The sequence below is a fragment of the Hordeum vulgare genome, chromosome 6H, assembly GCF_904849725.1.
Source record: "Hordeum vulgare subsp. vulgare chromosome 6H, MorexV3_pseudomolecules_assembly, whole genome shotgun sequence".
Classification (NCBI taxonomy): Eukaryota; Viridiplantae; Streptophyta; class Magnoliopsida; order Poales; family Poaceae; genus Hordeum; species Hordeum vulgare.
The window spans coordinates 46133525-46154848 of record NC_058523.1 but is presented as its reverse complement, the minus strand read 5'-3'; positions in this window follow the sequence as shown (position 1 = coordinate 46154848).

Below are 21324 nucleotides of genomic sequence, written 5' to 3'. Positions count from 1 at the left end.
TCTAGTTGCTTCTTAAGTTCGGCTAGCTCCAGGGGTGCCATTTTATAAGGTCTTCTGGCTATTGGGACAGTTCCAGGAACAAGATCTATCACGAACTCTACATCTCTGTCAGGTGGAATTCCCGGCAGTTCCTCTAGAAAAACATCCGGCAAGTCACGGACTATTGGAATGTCTTCAAGTTCCAGAAGAGGGTTGGCATTCAAGGAATAGAGTTGGCATTTGGCAACTCGAGTAGAGGCATTTACTATCTCACCCGAGGGATGGGTAAGCTGGACATTTCTAGAATGAGTATCAATCTTGGCATAGTGAGCTGACATCCAGTCCATGCCCAAGATGATATTAATATCCGAAGATTTCAATGCTATCAATGAGGCTAGAAAAACTAGCCTGTCTACTAGAATTTCATTGTCATAGGTTATCCTAGAGGTTTGCCATTTACTACCAGGGGTTTGGACAACCAATGGGATTGGCATATCACAAAAAGACATGTTATGCAACTGTGCATAACTTTCTGAAATGAAGGAATGAGAAGACCCAGTGTCAAAGAGAACAGACGCTGGGTGATGATTAACAAGAAGCGTACCCAGCATGACGTCGGGATCCTCTGCAGCTTCTTCTGCTGACACATAGTTCACACGGCCACCTGCAGGAGTTGGCTTCACATAGTAAGCTTTGCCCGACTTGGCTTGCCCGACGGACTTTCCGGGTTGCTTGACACCCACATTCTGAGGACACTCACGGGAATAGTGCCCTGGTTCTCCACACTTATAGCATATCACTTGGTTGGCACGTGGTGCAGCATTGCTAGTTGGACCACCATAAGCTTTTGCTGGAGGGTTGGCCTGATTCGTCTGAGGCGCCATGTAGGATGGCCTCGGGGTGTATCTTGGCGGTAGGGAACTATTCGGAACCCACAGCCTGCGTTTGGGAAATGCGGAACCAGAAGACGAGCCAAAGTCACGGGAGTGCTTCCTTGTGGCTTCGAAATCAGTATGACCAGTCTCGGCACTGATCGCCTTGTTGACCAGGGCTTGAAAGCTTGCACACTCGTGGAGGCGCAGATCACGACGAAGCTCAGGGCTCAGACCCTTACGGAATCTTGCTTGCTTCTTGGCGTCAGTAGACACCTCCTCTGTTGCATAGCGGGCGAGATTACCGAACTCGCGGCTATAGGCATCCACAGACAACTTGCCCTGAGTGAAGGCACAGAACTCTTCTCTCTTTTTGTCCATCAGGCCCTCTGGAATATGGTGCAGACGAAAAGCTGCACTGAAGTCTGCCCATGTGGCTACTGGTTCAACGGGACGCATAGCTTCAAAATTCTCCCACCACAGATTGGCTGGTCCTTCCAGGAAATACGCCGCAAAGGTCACCTTGTCGGCCTCAGACACATTCGCAGAGCGAATCTTGCGTGAGATGCTGCACAGCCAGTCATCAGCGTCGAGGGGATCGACTGAATGATGAAACTTTGGAGGATTCAACTTCACAAAGTCATTAAGGGACACTGCAGCATTCCTAGGCTGACGAGCCGTATTCTGCTCAATACGCTCTAGCAGTCGATTGGTCTCCCTTTTGTTTCTCTCTGCCTCAAGCATCACTTCCACCAGAGAAGGCGGGTGAGGCAGGTCTTCCTGCGACGCTTGACTACCCTCGCCTTGCTCATGACCAGGGGCATGGTTCAACCTAGTGAACACCATCCTGACAAACAAACTCATAGCTTAGACCAATATCATATCAATACTAGCTATGGATTAAGAATGTGCTGAACACACGGAATGCGGAAATGAATATCCGAACAGCATGGTAACAAGCAACTGCTATATATACACCATGGTTCATACACACCCTTACATAGTTCAGTACAAACATACTCGAAGAGCGAACTACTGAAATTATGAAACTACTCATTAGAGGCTTACAAGCTTCCTATACATTATTTATCTAGGCCTCCGGAATTCATTTCACATCACCGTCATACTTCACAAGTCACGCAGGACTGTGAACGTACGGCTACTACCATACTATCCTTCCGCTCACTGCTCAGGCATCCGCATAGAACACCTCATAGAGATTGCCTCCATGACCTGGAAGCTCAACCTGCGGATCAGGAAACACTCTAGCCTGAGATCCCTGGGATCCATAAGGACACGAATGTGGCCTTGGTCCCCTGACTGGTGGTAAGAGGGGTCCCCGTAGAGGTGTGAATCCTCCTATAGCTGGCCAGTCAACGTGAGCCGGAAGATGGGTCCTAACAGGGTTCAACATCTCCATCTCTCCATACCCTGTCTGGACTACCGGTGCCAGCTGCGTCAAAGCCGTCCACAGACGGGCACGGCTAGCATAAAGCTCCATGCGGAGAGCACGAGCATCCCTGTCTCTGTTCTCTAGCATTTCAACAGTGGACTAGAGTAGTGGATCCTCCATAGAAGAATCAAAATAGACTCCACTGAGGTATCCCTCTTCACCAGGCTAAGAGGCCAGAACATAGCAGAACTCTGAATTCTGCAGCAGTGCATGTCTCGCTCTCATAATGGTCAGCATTGAATAGGCAGCATCCTGTACTGCCATGTCAACAGTGACTCCCAACCCATAGGACCAATGGATTGGCTCCTCAGCTCCAGGGTAGTCTGGAAATACCCTAACAGTGCAGATGTACTGGCTCTGGTTGAAGTCTCGGTACTGTTCCTCCACTGTGTACTCGGGGTACCAGCGGTAACCGCACACCGACATCACCCTGACCAGCATGGCCATATGACCCGGCACATCAATGCACCTGGTCAGACGTACCACCTGACGAGAAGGACGGCCAGGCATCTGTAAATAGAGAGTAATGCAAAAGCATTAGAGCTCCGAATGAAAAATTGGGCAGCATAACGGCTGTAAATGCTCAAAAACAAATTTTGAGACAACCCAAAATGGAATAGCGTAACCACTCAACTATCAAGTTCAACTCTCTGATCATCAAACTTACTTCCTTTTTCCTAGGAATGAGAGAAGCCCAATATCTCTTGACCCGTAGTCCTATAATCTACCGATCAGAAACACGAGCCTAGAAGAAGATGAGTAACCTAGTCCTTAATTCCCGCAGAAAAGACGAGGATGACTAGAATAGAATAACTTGAGAAGAGAACAAGAGTCTTACGTTCCCTTCCACAAACAATTCCCTTATATATAACTAAAGCAATTCTAGACTCAACTTCGACCAGTTTGGCTTAGTAATCCTACAGTCAGTCAGGCTCTGATACCAACGCTGTCGGGACCCCGATCCTAAGCCATAGGAATCCAGCCTGTAACACATCGCATTCCTTTGCGGTCTCACGCACGGTTAACTCCACGGCTGCAGCCTTACCTTAGCCAGGACCATTTGCGTATTTTGACTCACGTATGCAATAGTGTCGCTAGCATTCCAATGTCAAAGAACCCGGATCGACATGTCTAGTCATAAATCAAAGTGGCAGTACCGCACAAGGAGAGGCATACATGACCCAACAAAGCAGGTGTCGGTCATCAGGGAATGTAAACGAGTCGTAGCAAGCTACAAGGACTCCATTACATCGCGTGACATTTCCCCAAAGGGGACAGACACAGCAGCTAAGAAGGACACATGCCGGTCAACCAATGTGTCCGGAGCAGTAGCGAGCTACCAAGGCTCGTTGGATCACAAAGGGGCATTTCCTTGTAAGGAAGGCTACTAAAGTTCACGACTAGGTAATCGAACCCCATACATATCAGGTACGACACACGTACGCATGGCATACCGATATGTATAGATACATCGATGGCATCACAACATAACCATAAACATACAAGCTTTATTTAGGAGGCTCAGAAGAGCCACACACATAATATTACACATTAAGGGTCTCACGACCCATAATAGCAGTCATTCAATTACAAGCCAGAGGAAGAGTTTAAACTGTCTGAGTACAGACAGGACAACTAGAAGGCACATGGCCTGACTATACTACAGATCCAACGTAGGGCCAGATCGTAGCTGGGACACCAGCTACTCGTCGTCGTCGATGTCTACGCAGAACCCTCCATTCGGGTCATTAGCAACCTCTGTAACATTTATTAAGCAAACATGAGTACGAAGGTACTCAGCAAGACTTTAGGATAACTAACTACTCATGCAAGGTATCAAAAGGTATTGTGGGGTTTCATGCGGAAAGCCAGCATTTGACTCGTGGCTAGACAACTTGCATTTTTAAATAATTTTGACAACTTGATTTCTCGCACATGAGTCCACTAACACCACAACAATACACTATCGTGGAATCATTCCGTCTCCATACAGAAATGCCGTCCACGACACTCACGCTTATCTTGGCAGTTTTATGGGTAGCCATTGAAGTTATCTATGAACAACATATGTCTCCAAGTAGTCCATATCCGCGGACGCGGCTATTCGAATAGATCATAACCCTGCAGGGGCGTACTTCGTCACACACGCTCTCGCCACTTATCGCCATGTGCACGTCATGCACCTCGGCAACCTTCAAGCGGAAGCCCAGCGGGGGAGTCGGCCACGACCGTTAACCACACTAGTACCTAGCCCAGGTTTATCGCCTATCTGAGAGTAACCCGTACGAAAGTCCGGCCGAGGTTTCCGCCACGGCCTCAAACGATGTGCGCAGGGTTCCCAAGCCCACCATCCGGGTGCCACTTGGTACACCGTGCCACTGCCTACCGCATCACAGCCCACCTCTCAGGTCAGCACCATGCACGGCCTCCAGCATTACTATAAACACCAGAAACTACTTGCAACTCCTGGACCGAGTACTAAGCGATTAATAAGTCGAGAGGGTCAATTAAGTATCCCAATGTGTGGTAGTATCTAGTCTTGGATTACATACACGGAACTCAGTTCCTAAGGACGGTTCCAATGAAACAACCCGCCATGTACTCCTACACGGCCTTTCACCGGTACCTTTACCAAATCAGGTTCAACACACAACCTTTGCTTACCGAACACATTCTCACAATTCTGTTCATCTCCCAGATGACAGACCATACACAACTCTAAGCATAGCATGCATAGCAGGATAAGGCACATCAAGGCTCAAGCAACTACCAGGTATGCTAGGTTGCAAGGTTCGGCTATTTACTGTGACAAGGTTAGGTCATGCAAAGGAAGTGGGTTCAACTAATCGTGGCAAAAGAAGTTGAAGCATTTGATCCTAATGCATTAAACAAGTACAGGAGCAAGAACATGGGATTTATCGGGATGATCAAAATGGTTGCTTGCCTTGTTGCTCAAAGGAGGGACGATATCCGTCAGACGGATATTCGGTGGAGTCCGGGGGTGCGGAGCCTACCGAAATGAATGGCAACAATCAATAACAATCATATGCAAACAAGATGATGCATGAACATGGCATGAGAATGCAAGGTGATATACTAATATAATCAACATGTATTAGGTTTGAAGTTGATTTCAATCATATTCAAATATCAATTCAAACGAAGTATTCTCGAATACCGATTTAATTGATTCGACCTGATGCTCAGATCAACTTGATGTTAACATGCATGAGATGTCATGTTAAAGTACTGTTTTGTAATTAGGACAATGTGTGATCATGTCAATCATAATGAAATTTGAATATTTTCCAAATTCCATTTATAAGTAATTATAAGAATTGACTTATTCATTATTCTACATGTTTGGGTTCTGTAACTTTTTCAAACATGATTGGAAGTAGCATATTCAGATTCCTTGAATTTTTCTAATACTTTTTCGTATATAAATTATTTTCATTGGAGTTACAGATTAATTTCTATGAATTTTTGAAGTTTTAAACATTTCTGGAATTATTTTTATACTGGAAAATACTTTTATTGCATCAGCATAACATCAGCAGGTCCATCTGGCCGTTGAAAGTCAAACCTGACCAGTGGGACCCACTGGTCAGTCTCTCTGGTCAATTTTAGATTAGGATTAATCTTATTTAGTTAATTAAACCCACTGGACCCACATGTCAGTGTCTTATTACTTTTACTGATTTATTTTTATTATTTCTAATCTTGCCAGAGGCTGGCCCCACTAGTCAGTGGCTCAGGCCGGCCGAGATCCACGGGCGGCGAGGTCGTCCTCGCCGGCGGGGAGCCTCTGGCGACCACCAGCACGGCGGAGGGGCTCGGGAACGACGCACAGGGGGCTAAACGTTACGCGGGGAGCACCAGAAGAACGACACTTCTCCCGCGGCTCCATTTCTGCACTTAGCCGGGGCTGATCTGGCCGGAGATGACGCCGGCGACGAGATTGGCGGCGGCCAAGGTTCGGGCGTCATCGGGGCCATCGATACAAAGAGAACTACGCACGGTTCTTAGCTCCTACAGCATCTACGCGACGGCCTGAAGCTGCTGGTGCCCTCGGAAGGACGAGCTGATCACCGGAGGGCTACCGGCGACGAGCTGCAGCGGCGGATCTTGTCGGGCTCCGGTGAAACTAGGCCTAGAGGAGGGGATCGACGGGGAGATCTTAGGGGAAATGACCGCATGCTCACGGGGGGTGCAGTGGTGGCGCTAGTCTGCTCGGGGACGTCTTGGAGAGGGAGAACGTCGGCGGCGATCTTCAGTGACCCGAGGAAGAAGACGATTGCTGTGCGTCGATTCACTACATCTGGGCGTCGGGCTCGTGGCTAGGAAGCTTCAGGGGTTGCGGCGGAGCTAACACGCGGCTCAGAAGGAAGGGAGGTAGGTTAGAACGATGATGAGCTCGAGCTCTGCTCGGGCTCCAATGGCGGCAGAAGGGGGGAGGAGAGATCCGAGAGGAGGGGGGAGAACAGGCGCTGGGAATGGATAGGGGCGGCCTCGGGGAGCTTATCCCCGGCCTTGCCAGCGTGAGGCGGCGGCCAGGCAGGCGCACAGGTGCGTGGCCGCGCCGGAGAACGCGGCGGCCACCTCCTGCTGCCCACTGGCGGGGAGGAAGACGACAGGGGCTTAGATGGGCCGGGCCAGGTGAGCGACAGGTAACCTCTTTTCCTTTTTCTTTCTGTTTTTGTTTCTGTTTTGATATTTCACTGATTTTCTATTTATTTCAACTCCCAAATAAATTGTAAAAGCTATGTTAAACACTCTAGAGTATTTGTTGGAATATTTCCAACTATTTCCAAAGTTTTCAACATTTTTGAAAATTTAAAGTTCTGATTTCAAATTTAAAACTTGAAACCAGTAGCTTTTTGCATTTATTTAAAATGCTTAAAGTGTCAAGAAAATAGTGTTCTCCAATGCTCATTTACTTTCATGATTTAATAGAAAGTTTGAACATTTCTTGAGGCCATTTTGGGTTCATTGATTTTAACTAGTTTGAGATCTCCTTTATTTAAAGTAGTGGCTAGGGTTTTGAGTTTTCCTTCACCTCTTTCTTTGATCTTGTTGAAAATTCTTAGATGCAAATGCAAAGAAGACATGAGCACAAGACTAACTTGCTTAAGGGGTCAGGGATGTGACACTCTATGTGCTTCACTTATATATTTTAGAGCACAGTGGTGCGTGGCTTGGTAGTTGATCTATGCTTTGAAAGTAGTCTCAAAAGGGGTAGTTATCCAAAGGGATACGAAAACTTCCACCTTCATGTGCATTGAATAGTTAGAGAAGTTTGATTCATCTCAATTAGTTTTGAGTTGTGGTTATGGTAATATTGAAGTCATGCTAGTAAGGTGTTGTGGATCTAGAAATACTTGTGTTGAAGTTAGTGATTCCCGTAGCATGCACGTATGGTGAACCGCTATGTGATGAAATCTGAGCATGATTAGTATATTGATTGTCATCCTTTGCGTGGCGGTCGGGATCGCGCGATGGTTTATACCTAAAAACCATTCCCCTAGGAGTATGCGTTGAATGCTTTGTTTCGATTACTAATAAAACTTTTGCAACAAGTATATGAGTTCTTCATGACTAATGTTGAGTCCATGGTTTAGATGCACTTTCACCTTCCACCATCACTATCTTCTTATCCATTAGCCTCCCTCAAAACAGCCACCATACCTACCTATTATGTCTTTTTCAAAGTCATTCCGAGATATATTGCCATGCAACTACCACCATGACATGTGCCACCACGTCTGCTTTGCCTTTGCATGATCGTAAGATAACTAGCATGATGTTTCCATTGATGTGTATGCCATGCTAGATCATTGCCACGGTACACTGCCGAAGGCATTCCATATGGAGTCATTGTTACTCTAAGTTTTGAGTTAAAAGTGTGATGATCATCATTAATGGAGCATTGTCCCATGTGAGAAAATAAAACGAGGCCAAAGAAGCCCACACACACAAAAAAAAGAGGCCAAAGAGCCCACCAAAAAAATATAAAAAAAATATAAAAAAATGAGAGAAAAAGAGAGAAGGGACAATGCTACCACTTTTTCCACACTTGTGCATATTAAGCACCATGATCTTCTTTCTTGAGAGTCTCTCGTTTTGCCACCACCATATAGCTAGTGGGAAATTTTCATTATATAACTTGGCTTGTATATTCCAATGATAGGCTTCCTCAAAATTGCCTTAGATCTTCGTGAGCAAGCAAGTTGGATGCACACCCACTAGTTTTCTTTAAGAGCTTTCACATACTCGTAGCTCTAGTGCATCATTTGTATGGCAATCCCTACTCATTCACATTGATATCTATTGATGAGCATCTCCACAGCTCATTGTTATGCCTAGTTAATGTGAATATCTTCTCCTTTTTTGTCTTACAACCTCCACTACATTCCACACCATCTATAGTGCTATAACCATGGCTCACGCTCATGTATTGCTTGAGAGTTGAAAAGGTATGAGAAAGTAAAGGTGTGAAACAATTACTTGGCCAATACCGGGGTTGTACATGATTTAAATTCGTTGTGCAATGATGATAGAGCATAGCCAGACTATATGCTTTTGTAGGGATAACTTTCTTTTGGCCTTGTTATTTTGAAAGTTCATGATTACTTTGCTAGTTTGCTTGAATTATTATTGTTTCCACGTCAATAGCAAACTATTGTTTTGAATCTAATGGATCTGAACATTCATGTCACATAAGAGTAATTACAAAGGATACCTATGCTAGGTAGCATGAAAGCATCAAAAATTCATTCTTATCACTTCACTACTCGAGGACGAGCAGGAGTTAAGCTTGGGGATGCTTGATACGTCTCAAACGTATCTATAATTTTTGATGGTTTCACGCTGTTATCTTGTCTTCTTTGGTTGTTTTATGTACCTTTATATCTTTTTTGGGACTAACTTAATAATTCAGTGCCAAGTGCCAGTTCCTGTTTTTTTCGTGTTTTTGACTCTTTTCAGATCTGATTTTGGAACGGAAGAAAAACCCCGAAATGATTTTTTCCTGAACGGAAGAAGACCAGGGGGCTTTTGGGCCAAGCCAGGTGGGCTTAGGGAGCCCACAGGCCCCCACTCCGCCACCAGGGGGAGGCGGCGGTGGGCAGGCTTGTGGCCTCCCTGATCGCCCCTAGACCTAGGACTTTGGCCTATAAATTCCCAAATATTCTGCAAAAGTCTGGGGAGCCTCAAAAATACTTTTCCGCCACCGCAAGCTTCCGTTTCCGCGAGATCTCATCTGGAGACCCTTCTCGGCGCCGTGCCGGAGGGGACTTTGGAGTTGGAGGGCTTCTTCATCATCATCATCGCCCCTCCAATGACTCGTGAGTAGTTCACTTCAGACCTAAGGGTCCGTAGTTAGTAGCTAGATGGCTTCTTCTCTCTCTTGGATCTTCAACACCAAGTTCTCCATGAACTTCATGGAGATCTATCCGATGTAATCTTCTTTGGCGGTGTGTTTGTCGAGATCCGATGAATTGTGGAATTGTGATCAGATTATCTATGATATATATTTGAGTCTTTGCTGATTTCTTATATGCATGATTTTATATCCTTGTAAGTCTCTCCGAGTCTTGGGTTTTGTTTGGCCAACTAGATCTTTGATTCTTGCAATGGGAGAAGTGCTTGGTTTTGGGTTCTGCCATGTGGTGACCTTTCCCAGTGACAGTAGGGGCAGCAAGTCACAATTAAAGTAGTTGCCATCAAGGGTAAAAAGATGGGGTTTTTATCATTGGTTTGAGATTATCCCTCTCCATCATGTCATCTTGCTTAAGGCGTTACTCTGTTCTTATGGACTTAATACACTAGATGCATGCTGGATAGCGTTCGACGTGTGGAGTAATAGTAGTAGATGCAGAAAGTATCGGTCTACTTGTTTTGGACGTGATGCCTATAGATATAATCATTGCATAGATATCGTAACGACTTTGCGTGGTTCTATCAATTGCTCGACGGTAATTTGTTCACCCACCGTCTACTTGCTTTCATGGGAGAAGCCAATAGTAAACACTACGGCCCCCAGGTCTATTCACATCCATCGTTTACACCTCCGCTTTTACTTTGCTTTGTTATTTGTTGCTTTCAGTTCTCACTTGGCAAACAATCTATAAGGGATTGACAACCCCTTCATAGCGTTGGGTGCAAGCTTTTGTGTTTGTGCAGGATCTTAAGATACTCCTCCGCCGGATTGATACCTTGGTTCTCAAACTGAGGGAAATACTTACCGTCGCTGTGCTACATCACCCTTTCCGCTTCGAGGGAACACCAACGCAAGGCTCCAAGGCCACGGGGGAAATCCTTTGCATACTTGCCTAGGAAATCCCTTAAGGCGTAGCCGCAGCTGAAGGATTCCTGGTGCTGTCGACACAACTATTTCTGGCGCCGTTGCAAGGGATACACAGCAAACATCACCCTCCTTAGTCTTTTCTCGATTCGGCGGTATTGTTGGATTGAAGCGACCCGGACCGACATTATTCGTACACTTACGAAAGACTGGTTGCATCGATTGACATGCAACCTCGTTGCATAAAGATGACTCGCGGGTGTCGGTTTCTTGAAATTTAGTTGAATTGGTTTTGACTGAGGCGGTCCTTGGAGAGGTTAAATAGCAATTTGCACATCTTCGTTGTGGTTTTTGCATAAGTAAGATATGCTTGTGATATGATATGGACAATGACGTGATGTGGTATATTGGATGTATGAGATGATCATGTTGTAATAGTTAATATCGACTTGCACGTCGATGGTACGGCAACTGGCAAGAGCCATAGGGTTGTATTTAAACTAACGTTTGTGTTTGCAGATGCATTTACTATATTGCTAGGATGTAGCTTTAGTAGTAATAGCATAAGTAGCACGACAACCCCGATGGCGACACGTTGATGGAGATCATGGTGTGGCGCCAGTGACAAGAAGATCGTGTGGATGCTTTGGTGATGGAGATCAAGAAGCACATGATGATGGCCATATCATGTCACTTATGAATTGCATGTGATGTTAATCCTTTTATGCACCTTATTTTGCTTAGAACGACGGTAGCATTATGAGGTGATCTCTCACTGAAATTTCAAGACGAATTTGTGTTCTCCTCGACTGTGCACCGTTGCTACAGTTCGTCATTTCGAGACACCACGTGATGATCGGGTGTGATAGACTCAACGTTCACATACAACGGGTGCAAAACAGTTGTGCACGCGGAACACTCGGGTTAAGCTTGACGAGCCTAGAATGTGCATACATGGCCTCGGAACACATGATACCGAAAGGTCGAGCATGAATCGTATAGTTGATATGATTAGCATAGAGATGCTTACCACCGAAACTATTCTCAACTCACATGATGATCGGACTTGAGTTAGTGGATTTGGATCATGTACCACTCAAATGACTGGAGAGATGTACTTTTTGAGTGGGAGTTCTTAAGTAATATGAGTAATTGAACTAATTATCATGAACATAGTGTAATGGTCTTTGCGAATTACGATGTAGCTTGCGCTATAGCTCTACTGTTTTTATATGTTCCTAGAGAAAATCTAGTTGAAAGTTGATAGTAGCAACTTTGCGGACTGAGTCCGTAAAACTGAGGATTGTCCTCCTTGCTGCGTAGAAGGCTTATGTCCTTAATGCACTACTCGGTGTGCTGCACCTCGAGCGTCGTCTGTGGATGTTGCAAATATCTAATATACTCGTTTTTTATGACTACGTGATAGTTCAGTGCATAATACTTAATAGCTTAGAAGCAAGGCGTCGAAGACATTTTGAAACGTCGCGGAACATATGAGATGTTCTAAGAGATGAAATTGAGATTTCATGCTCGTGCCCTTGTTAAGAGGTATGAGACCTCCGACAAGATTCTTTGTCTACAAAGTAAAGGAGAAAAGCTCAAATCCTTGAGCATGTTCTCACATTGTCTCAATACAACAATCGCTTGGATCAAGTGGGAGTTAATCTTCCAGATGAGATGGTGATGGTTCTCCAAAGTCACGGTCACGAAGCTGCTGGAGATTCGTGAAGAACTAGAACATATCAAGGATAGATATGATGATCCTTGAGCGATTCGCACTATTTGACACTGCGAAAGTAGAAATCAAGAAGGAGCATCAATTGTTGATGGTTAGTAAAACCACTAGTTTCAAGAAGGGCAAGGGCTAGAAGGGATACTTCATGAAACGGCAAATCAGTTGCTGCTCCAATGAAGAAACCCAAGATTGAACCCAAACCCGAGACTAAGTGCTTCTGTTATGAGGGGAACGGTCACTAAGGCGGAGCTACCCTAGATACTTGGTAGATAAGAAGGCTGGCAAAGTCGACAGATATATGTTTGATATACATGATATTGATGTGTACTTTACTAGTACTCCTAGTAGCACGAGGGTATTAGATACCGGTTCGATTGCTAAGTGTTTAGTCACTCGAAATAAAAGCTACAGAATAAACGAAGACTAGCTAAAGGCGAGGTGACAATAAGTGTTGGAAGTGTTTCCCAAGTTGATGTGACCAAACATCGCAAGCTCGCTCTACCATCGGGATTGGTGTTAAACCTAAATAATTGTTATTTGGTGTTTGCGTTGAGCATGAACATGATTGGATCGTGTTTATTGCAATACGATTATTCATTTAAATAGAACAATGGTTATTCTATTTGCTTGAATAATTACCTTCAATGGTTTACTGAGTCTCGATCGTAGTGTTACACATCTTCATAATATTGGTGCCAAAAGATACAAAGTAATAATGATAGTACCACTTACTTGTGGCACTGCCGCTTGAGTCATGACGGTATAAAATGCAGGAAGAAGCTCCATGCTGATGGATCTTTGTACTCACTCATTTTTGAAACGTTTGAGACATGCAAACCATACCTGTTGGTATAAACGCATGAAGAAACTCCATGCGGATGGATCGTTTGGATTCACTTGATTTTGAATCACTTGAGACATGCAAAATCATACCATATGGAACAAGAAAGTGACTTGTTGGAAGCAACGCATTTTGATGTGTGAAGTCCAATGAGTGTTGAGGCACGCAGTGGATATCGTTATGTTCTTACTTCACTGACTATTTGAGTAGATACAGGAGTATTTACTTGATGAATCACAAGTCTACAATATTGAAAAGTTCAAAGCTATTTCAGAGTGAAGATCATGGTGACAAGAAGATAAATTGTCTACGATATAGAGATGACTATCTGAGTTACGAGTTTTGGGTACGTAGTTAAGACAACGTGGAAATTGTTTCGCAATTCATGCCACCTGGAACACCATAGTGTGATGGTGTGTCCGAACGTCATAGCCACGCCCTATTTGATATGGTGCATACTATGATATCTCTTATCGAATTACCACTATCGTTTATGGGTTATGCATTAGACACAACCGCATTCACTGTAAATAGGGCACCGCGTATTTCTGTTGATATGACACAGTATAGAATATGGTTTGGAGAAACCTAAGATGTTGTTTCTTAAAAGATTGGGGCTGAGATGCTTATGTGAAAAAGCTTCAGTCTGATAAGCTCGAACCCAAAGCGGATAAATGCATCTTCATAGGATATCCAAAACAGTTGGGTACATCTCCTGTCTCAAATCCGGAAGAGAAGTGTTTGTTTCTAGAAACGGGTCCTTTCTCGAGGAAAGGTTTCTCTCGAAAGAATTGATTTGGAGGGTGGTGGAACATGATGAGGTTAGTGAACCTTTACTTCAACCAGTGTGTAGCACGACGCAGGAAGATGTTCATGTGGCGCCTACACCAATTGAAGTGGAAACTGATGATGGTGACCATTGAGCTTCGGATCAAGTTACTATAAACCTCATAGGTCGACAAGGTTGCGTACTACTACAGAGTGGTACAGTAACCCTGTCTTGGAGGTCATGTTGTTAAACAACAATGAACCTACAAGCTACGGAGAATCGATGGTGGGCCCGGATTCCGACAAATGGCTGGAGGCCCTGAAATCCGAGAGAGGATCCATGTAAACTTTGGCAGAACTACTTGATGGTCATAAGACTATTAAGTAAAGATGGATCTTTAAAAGGAAGATAGACGATGATTGTGAAAAGTCACTATTAAGAAAAGCTCGACTTATTGTAAATATATTTCCGACAAGATCAAAGAGTTGACTATGATAAGACTTTCTCACTCGTAGCGATGCTAAAAGTTTGTGGGAATTATGTTAGTAGTTGCTGCATTATTTATGAAATATTGCACATAGGATGTCAAAACATTGTTTCCTCGACGATTTCCTTGAGGAAAGGTTTTATGTGATACAACCAGAAGGTTTTGTCGATCCTAAGGATGCTAACAAGTATGCAAGCTCCAGCGATCCTTCAATGGACTGGTGCAAGCATCTCGGAGTTGGAATATACGCTTTGATGAGATGATCAAAGCTTTTTGGTTTATACAAGGTTTATGAGAAACTTTTATTTCCAAAGAAGTGAGTGGGAGCACTATAGAATTTTTGATAAGTATATGTGGTTGACATATTGAAGATCGGAAGTAATGTAGAATTTCTGTGAAGCGTAAAGGGTTGTTTGAAAGGAGTTTTTCAAAGGAAAACATGGATAGAGCTACTTGAACATTGAGCATCAAGATCTATAGAGATAGATCAAAATGCTAAACAGAACTTTCAAATGAAATGCATGCCTTGACAAGTTTTTGAAGGAGTTCAAAATAGATCAGCAAAGAAGGAGTTCTTGGATGTGTTGTAAGGTGTGAATTTGAGTAAGACTCAAAAGCCCGACCACGACAGAAGAAAGAGAAAGGACGAAGGTCGTCCCCTATGCCTTAGCCGTAGACTCTACAGTATGGCATGATGTGTACCGCACCTGATGTGTGCCTTGCCGCAAGTCTGTTAAGGGTACAAAGAGTGATCCAGGATTGAATCACTGAACAGCGGTCAAAGTTATCCTTAGTAACTAATGGACTAAGGAATTTTTCTTGGTTATGGAGGTGATTAAAGAGTTCTTCGTAAAGGGTTACAACGATGCAAGCTTTGACACTAATCCGAATAACTATGAGTAGTAAAAACGGATTCGTATAGTAGAGTAGATATTTGGAGTATTTCCGAATAGCATGTAGTAGCAGCATCTATAAGATGACATAAAGATTTGTAAAGCACACACGGATCTGAAAGTTTCAGAACCATTGACTAAAACCTCTCTCATGATCAAGACGTGATCAGACCCCAGAACTATATGGGTGTTGGATTCGTTAAAATCACATGCTGATGTGAACTAGATTATTGACTCTAGTGCAAGTGGGAGACTGTTGGAAATATGCCCTAGAGGCAATAATAAATTAGTTATTACTATATTTCTTTGTTCGTGATAATTGTTTATTATCCATGCTATAATTGTACTGTTTGGAAACACAAATACATGTGTGGATACATAGACAAAACATTGTCCCTAGCAAGCCTCTAGTGACTAGCTCGTTGATCAAAGATGGCCAAGGTTTCCTGACCATAGGCAAGTGTTGTCACTTGATAACGGGATCACATCATTAGGAGAATCATGTGATGGACAAGACCCAAACTATGAACATAGCATATTGACCGTGTCATTTTATTGCTATTGTTTTCTGCGTGTCAAGTATTTATTCCTATGACCATGAGATCATATAACTCACTGGCACCGGAGGAATACCTTGTGTATATCAAACGTCACAACATAACTGGGTGACTATAAAGATACTCTACAGGTATCTCCGAAGGTGTCCGTTGAGTTAGTATGGATCAAGACTGGGATTTGTCACTCCATGTGACGGAGAGGTATCTCGGGGCCCACTCGGTAATACAACATCACACACAAGCCTTGCAAGCAATGTGACTAAGTGTAAGTCACGGGATCTTGTATTACAGAACGAGTAAAGAGACTTGTCGGTAACGAGATTGGAATAGGTATGCGGATACCGACGATCAAATCTCGGGCAAGTAACATACCGAAGGACAAAGGGAATGACATACAGAATTATATGAATCCTTGACACTGAGGTTAAACCGATAAGATCTTCGGAGAATATGTACGATCTAATATGGGCATCCAGGTCCCGCTATTGGATATTGACCGAGGAGTGCCTCGGGGCATGTCTACATAGTTCTCGAACCCGCAGGGTTTGTACACTTAAAGGTTCGATGATGTTTTAGTATAGTTGAGTTATATGTGTGTTTACCGAATGTTGTTCGGAGTCCCGGATGAGATCATGGACGTCACGTGGGTTTCCGAAATGGTCCGGAAATGAAGATTGATATATAGGATGGTTTCATTTGGTTACCAGAATGTTTTCGGGCATTACCGACATTGTACCGAGAGTGACGAATGGGTTCCGGAAGTTCACCGGGAGGGGGGCAACCCACCCAGGGGAATCCTAATGGCCTTAGGGGTGGTGCACCAGCCCTTAGTGGGCTGGTGGTACAGCCCAAGAGGGCCTTGGCGCCAAGAGAAGAAAACCAAAGAAAGAAAGAAAAAAAGGAGGTGGGAAGGAAGAGAAGGACTCCACTTTCCAATCCTAATTGGAGTAGGATTCCTCCTCTCCTCCCTGGACGGTGCACCCTTGAGGGCTTGGCCCTCAAGGAAAGCCTCATCCCCCTCGCTCCTATATATAGTGGTGATTTAGGGCTGATTTGGGACAACTTTTGCCACGTGCAACTCAGATCTAGACACCATAGTTCTTCCTCTAGATCGTATTTCTGCGGAGCTCGGGTGGAGACCTGCAGGAGTAGATCGTCACCACCACCGAAGCGTCGTCACGCTGTGGGAGAACTCATCTACTTCTCTGTCTTGCTTGCTGGATCAAGAAGGCTAAGATCATCGTCGAGCTGTACGTGTGGTGAACGCGGAGGTGTCGTCCGTTCGGCGCTAGACTGGAACGGATCGTGGGACGGATCGCGAGACGGTTCGTGGGGTGGATCGAGGGACGTGAGGACATTCCACTACATCAACCGTGTTTCTTAGCCTTCCTGCCATGCGATCTACAAGGGTACGTAGATCCAAATCTCCTCTCGTAGATGGACATCACCATGATAGGTCTTCGTGTGTGTAGGAAATGTTTTGTTTCCCATGCAACGTTCCCCAACAACATGATCATCTCATACATCAAATATATATCATCATGTCTTTGGCCATATCATATCACAACATACCCTGCAAAAACAAGTTATACATCCTCTAATTTGTTGTTGCATGTTTTACGTGGCTCCTTTGGGTATCTAGCAAGAATGATTCTTACCTACGCAAAACCACAATGGTGATACACAAGTTGCTATTTAACTTTCTCCAAGGACCGCCTCTGTCGAATCTGATTCAACTAAAGTGGGAGAGACAGACACCCACCAGGCATCTTTATGCAACAAGTTGCATGTGAGTCGATGGAACCGGTCTCTCGTACGTGGACGAGTACGGTTGGTCCGGGCTGCTTCATCCCACAATACCGCCGAATTAAGAAAAGACTAAGGAGGGAATCAATGTGAATATCAACGCCTACAAACTCCTTTGTGTTCTACTCGAGATGTCATCTACGCACAGACCTAGCTCAAGATGCCACTCTTGGGGAACGTCGCATGGGAAACAAAAAAATTCCTACGCTCACCAAGATCAGTCTAGGAGATGCACATCTATGATAGGAGAGATTGTATCTACATACCCTTGTAGATATCTTAGCGGAAGCGTTAATAAATGCGGTTGATGTAGTCGAACGTCTTTGCAATCCTATCATGATCCGTCCCGTGAACTCCTGATCAAGTGTCGAACGGACGGCACCTCCGCATTCAAGACACTTACAACTCGATGACATCTCTGCCTCCTTGATCCAGCAAGCGAGGGAGGAGCGGTAGATGAATTCCCCAACAGCACGACGGCGTGACGGTGGTGGTGGTGGTGTTGTCCCGGCAGGGCTTCGCCTAAGCACTAACGGAAAAACTAGAGGAGAAATCGATCTAGGGAGAGAGAAGGCGCCAAGGGCTTCGTGTGTGCTTTTGGGGTGCCCCTCCTCTCTAAATACAAGTAGAGGGGCATGGGGAACAGCCCCTCCAAGCCCTAGGGCGCAGCCAAGGGGGAGGAGGTGGAATCCTAGTTCCCTTCCTTCCCTTCCATACAAAGGTGGACTTTCCACCTTTCCCAATTGCATGCGCCTTGAGGGACTTGTGTGCTTGGCCCAATAAGCCACGACGTTTACCCTCAGCCCATGCAAACCCTTGGGACGTGGTGGAACCCTCGGTGGACTTCCGGACTCCTCTGGAAGTTTCCGGGACCTTCTAGAAGCTTCTCGGTACAATACCGGAAAAACCCGAAACTTTTCCGGTAGCCAAAATATGACTTCCCTTGTATAAATATTTACCCCCGGACCATTATGTAGCTCCTCGTGACATCCCGGATCTCATCCTGGACTCCGAACAACTTTCGGTTACTACCACACATAACTCATTAATACCAAATCGTCACCAAACCTTAAGTCTGCACACCGTGCAGGTTCGAGAACTATGCATACATGACCGAGAAACTCTCCGACCAATAACCAATAGCGGGACCTGGATATCCATATTGGCTCCTACATATTCTACGAAGATCTTTATCGGTCGAACCACGATGCCAAGGATTCAATCAATCTCGTATACTATTCCCTTTGTCTATCGATATGTTACTTGCCCGAGATTCGAACGTCAGTATCTCTATACCTAGTTCAATCTCTTTACTCATTTCATAATACAATATCTCGTGACTAACTTCTCAGTCACATTTCTTGCAAGCTTCTTGTGATGTTGTATTACCGAGTGGGCCCTAGAGATATCTCTCCCTCATACGGAGTGACAAATCCCGGTCTGGATTCACACCAACCCAACAGACACCCTCGGAGATACCTGTAGAGCACCTTTATAGTCACCCAGTTACGTTGTGACGTTTGATACACACAAGGCATTCCTCCGGTGTCCGGGATTTGCATGATCTCATGGTCATAGGAACAAATACTTGACATGCAGAAAACAATAGCAATAAACTAAGATGATCACATGCTACGTTCATAGTTTGGGTCTTGTCCAGCACATCATTCTCCTAATGATGTGATCTCGTTATCAAATGACAACTCTTGTCTATGGTCACAAAACCTTGACCATGTTTGATCAACGAGCTAGTCCGTTAGAGGCTCACTAGGGACAGTGTGTTGTCTATGTATCCACATGTATTTGAGTTTCCAATCAATACAATGCTAGCATGGATAATAAACAATTATTATGAACAAGGAAATATAACAATAACCATTTTATTATTGCCTCTAGGGCATATTTCCAACACCTCCTGCCTCTGTCGGTTCTGGCTACAGATGCTTCACAGGCTGATCGGGATGCAGCCAAGGCTCTCGATGAAGCTACGGTGAATGCTTATGATCACCAGGTATCAGCTTATTCAGATGCTCTTTCTATCTACCGTGATGATGTGTCTGCTTACACTTAGTAGTGCAACAATGATGCTCGGGCTGCTGTTGTTCTCACTGTGAGTGTCCTCCCTTAGTTTGTTTCAGAGTTCATGGGTCTCGGCACCGTTGCAGCAATGTGGTTTTATCTCTGCCAACGCTATCAACCCTCTAGTGATGCTCTCTACTTATCTGTGGTGCGTCAGGAGAACGCTCTTTAGCAAGGTGACTCTTCTATTGATGAGTTGTACACACAAAGTTCCGCCAACTCATGCCAGCTTGGATCTCTTCGGACGTTTGTTTGTGGAACTTGCCATTGTTGCCACACTATGCGGTCTGACTTGGAGTTTCAGTGTGTCCATGAGTTCTTATCTCGCCTCCATTCCGAGTTTGAGCCTCGCCGTGCTCACTTGCTTGCTTGTGGCCGTGTTCCTATCACACAGGTAATTGTTGAGCTTCCTGTTGAGGAGACCCGCCTTCGTTCTGTTGGGTTGCTTGCAGTTCCTTCTGTGTTGGATGTCTGAGCTCTTGTGTCATCTGCTCGTCCCACTGCACCGTCCCTCCTGCCCACACCCACAGTGGGGATGAGTCTCCCTCCTTATGTTGTGAAGGGCCGGTCGCGCTGTGATACATTCTGTGGCTACTGCTCCAAGCCAGTTCACCCAGAGTCTAATTGTCGCCAGTAACAACAAGAACAGTGGTGCTCTTCCTCCAGTGGGACTCATGCATCTTCCTCAACTACGTCATTCACTGACCAGGACATTATATGGCTCAAGCGCCTCCTGGCTTCCTCTAGCTCTTCATCGACGGGTTCCGCTGCCGTTGTGACTGCTCCCACCCCTTCATCACCATCGGTACCTACACCGTCAGGTACATCTTCGTGGGTTCTGGATTCTAGAGTTTCTTTCCATATGTCTTCTGATTCTTCTACGTTGTCTTCTCTTCAACCTCTTGATTCTCCTCTTAACATTCTCACTGCCGATGGCACACCCCTTCCTATTGCTAGTCATGGCACCCTTTCTACTCCGTCTTTTTCTGTTCCTAGTGTTTCTCATGTTCCCCATCTTACCATGAGCTTCTTCTCCGCTGCTCAACTTACTGATTCTGGTTGTCGTGTAATTCTTGATTCCGACTCTTGCTCTATTCAGGATCGTCGCACCAAAGATCTAGTTGGTGTTGGCCCTCGGCACCGTGAGTCAGAGGGCCTTTGGGAGGTTGACTTGCTTCATGTTCCTTTCGCTGCCGCCACTTCTCCCAGTTCACATGCACTTGTTGCCTCCTCTTCTCTGACCTTCCAGCAGTGGCATCATTGACTTGGTCACCTATGTCGTTTCTGCTTGTCATCGTTGGTGCGTCAGGGTGTCTTACGTCTGTCTCTCGAGATGTATCTTTACATTTTAATGGTTGTAGACTTGTCAAACAGACTCAATTACCTTATCCTACTAGTGAGTGAGTATCTCAGCGTCCTTTTTACTTAGTTCATTCTGATGTGTGGGGTCCTCCTCCATTTGATTCGAAAGATAGTCATCGCTACTATGTTCTGTTTATTGATGATTTCTCTCACTACACTTGGTATACTTTATGAAATCTTGTAGCG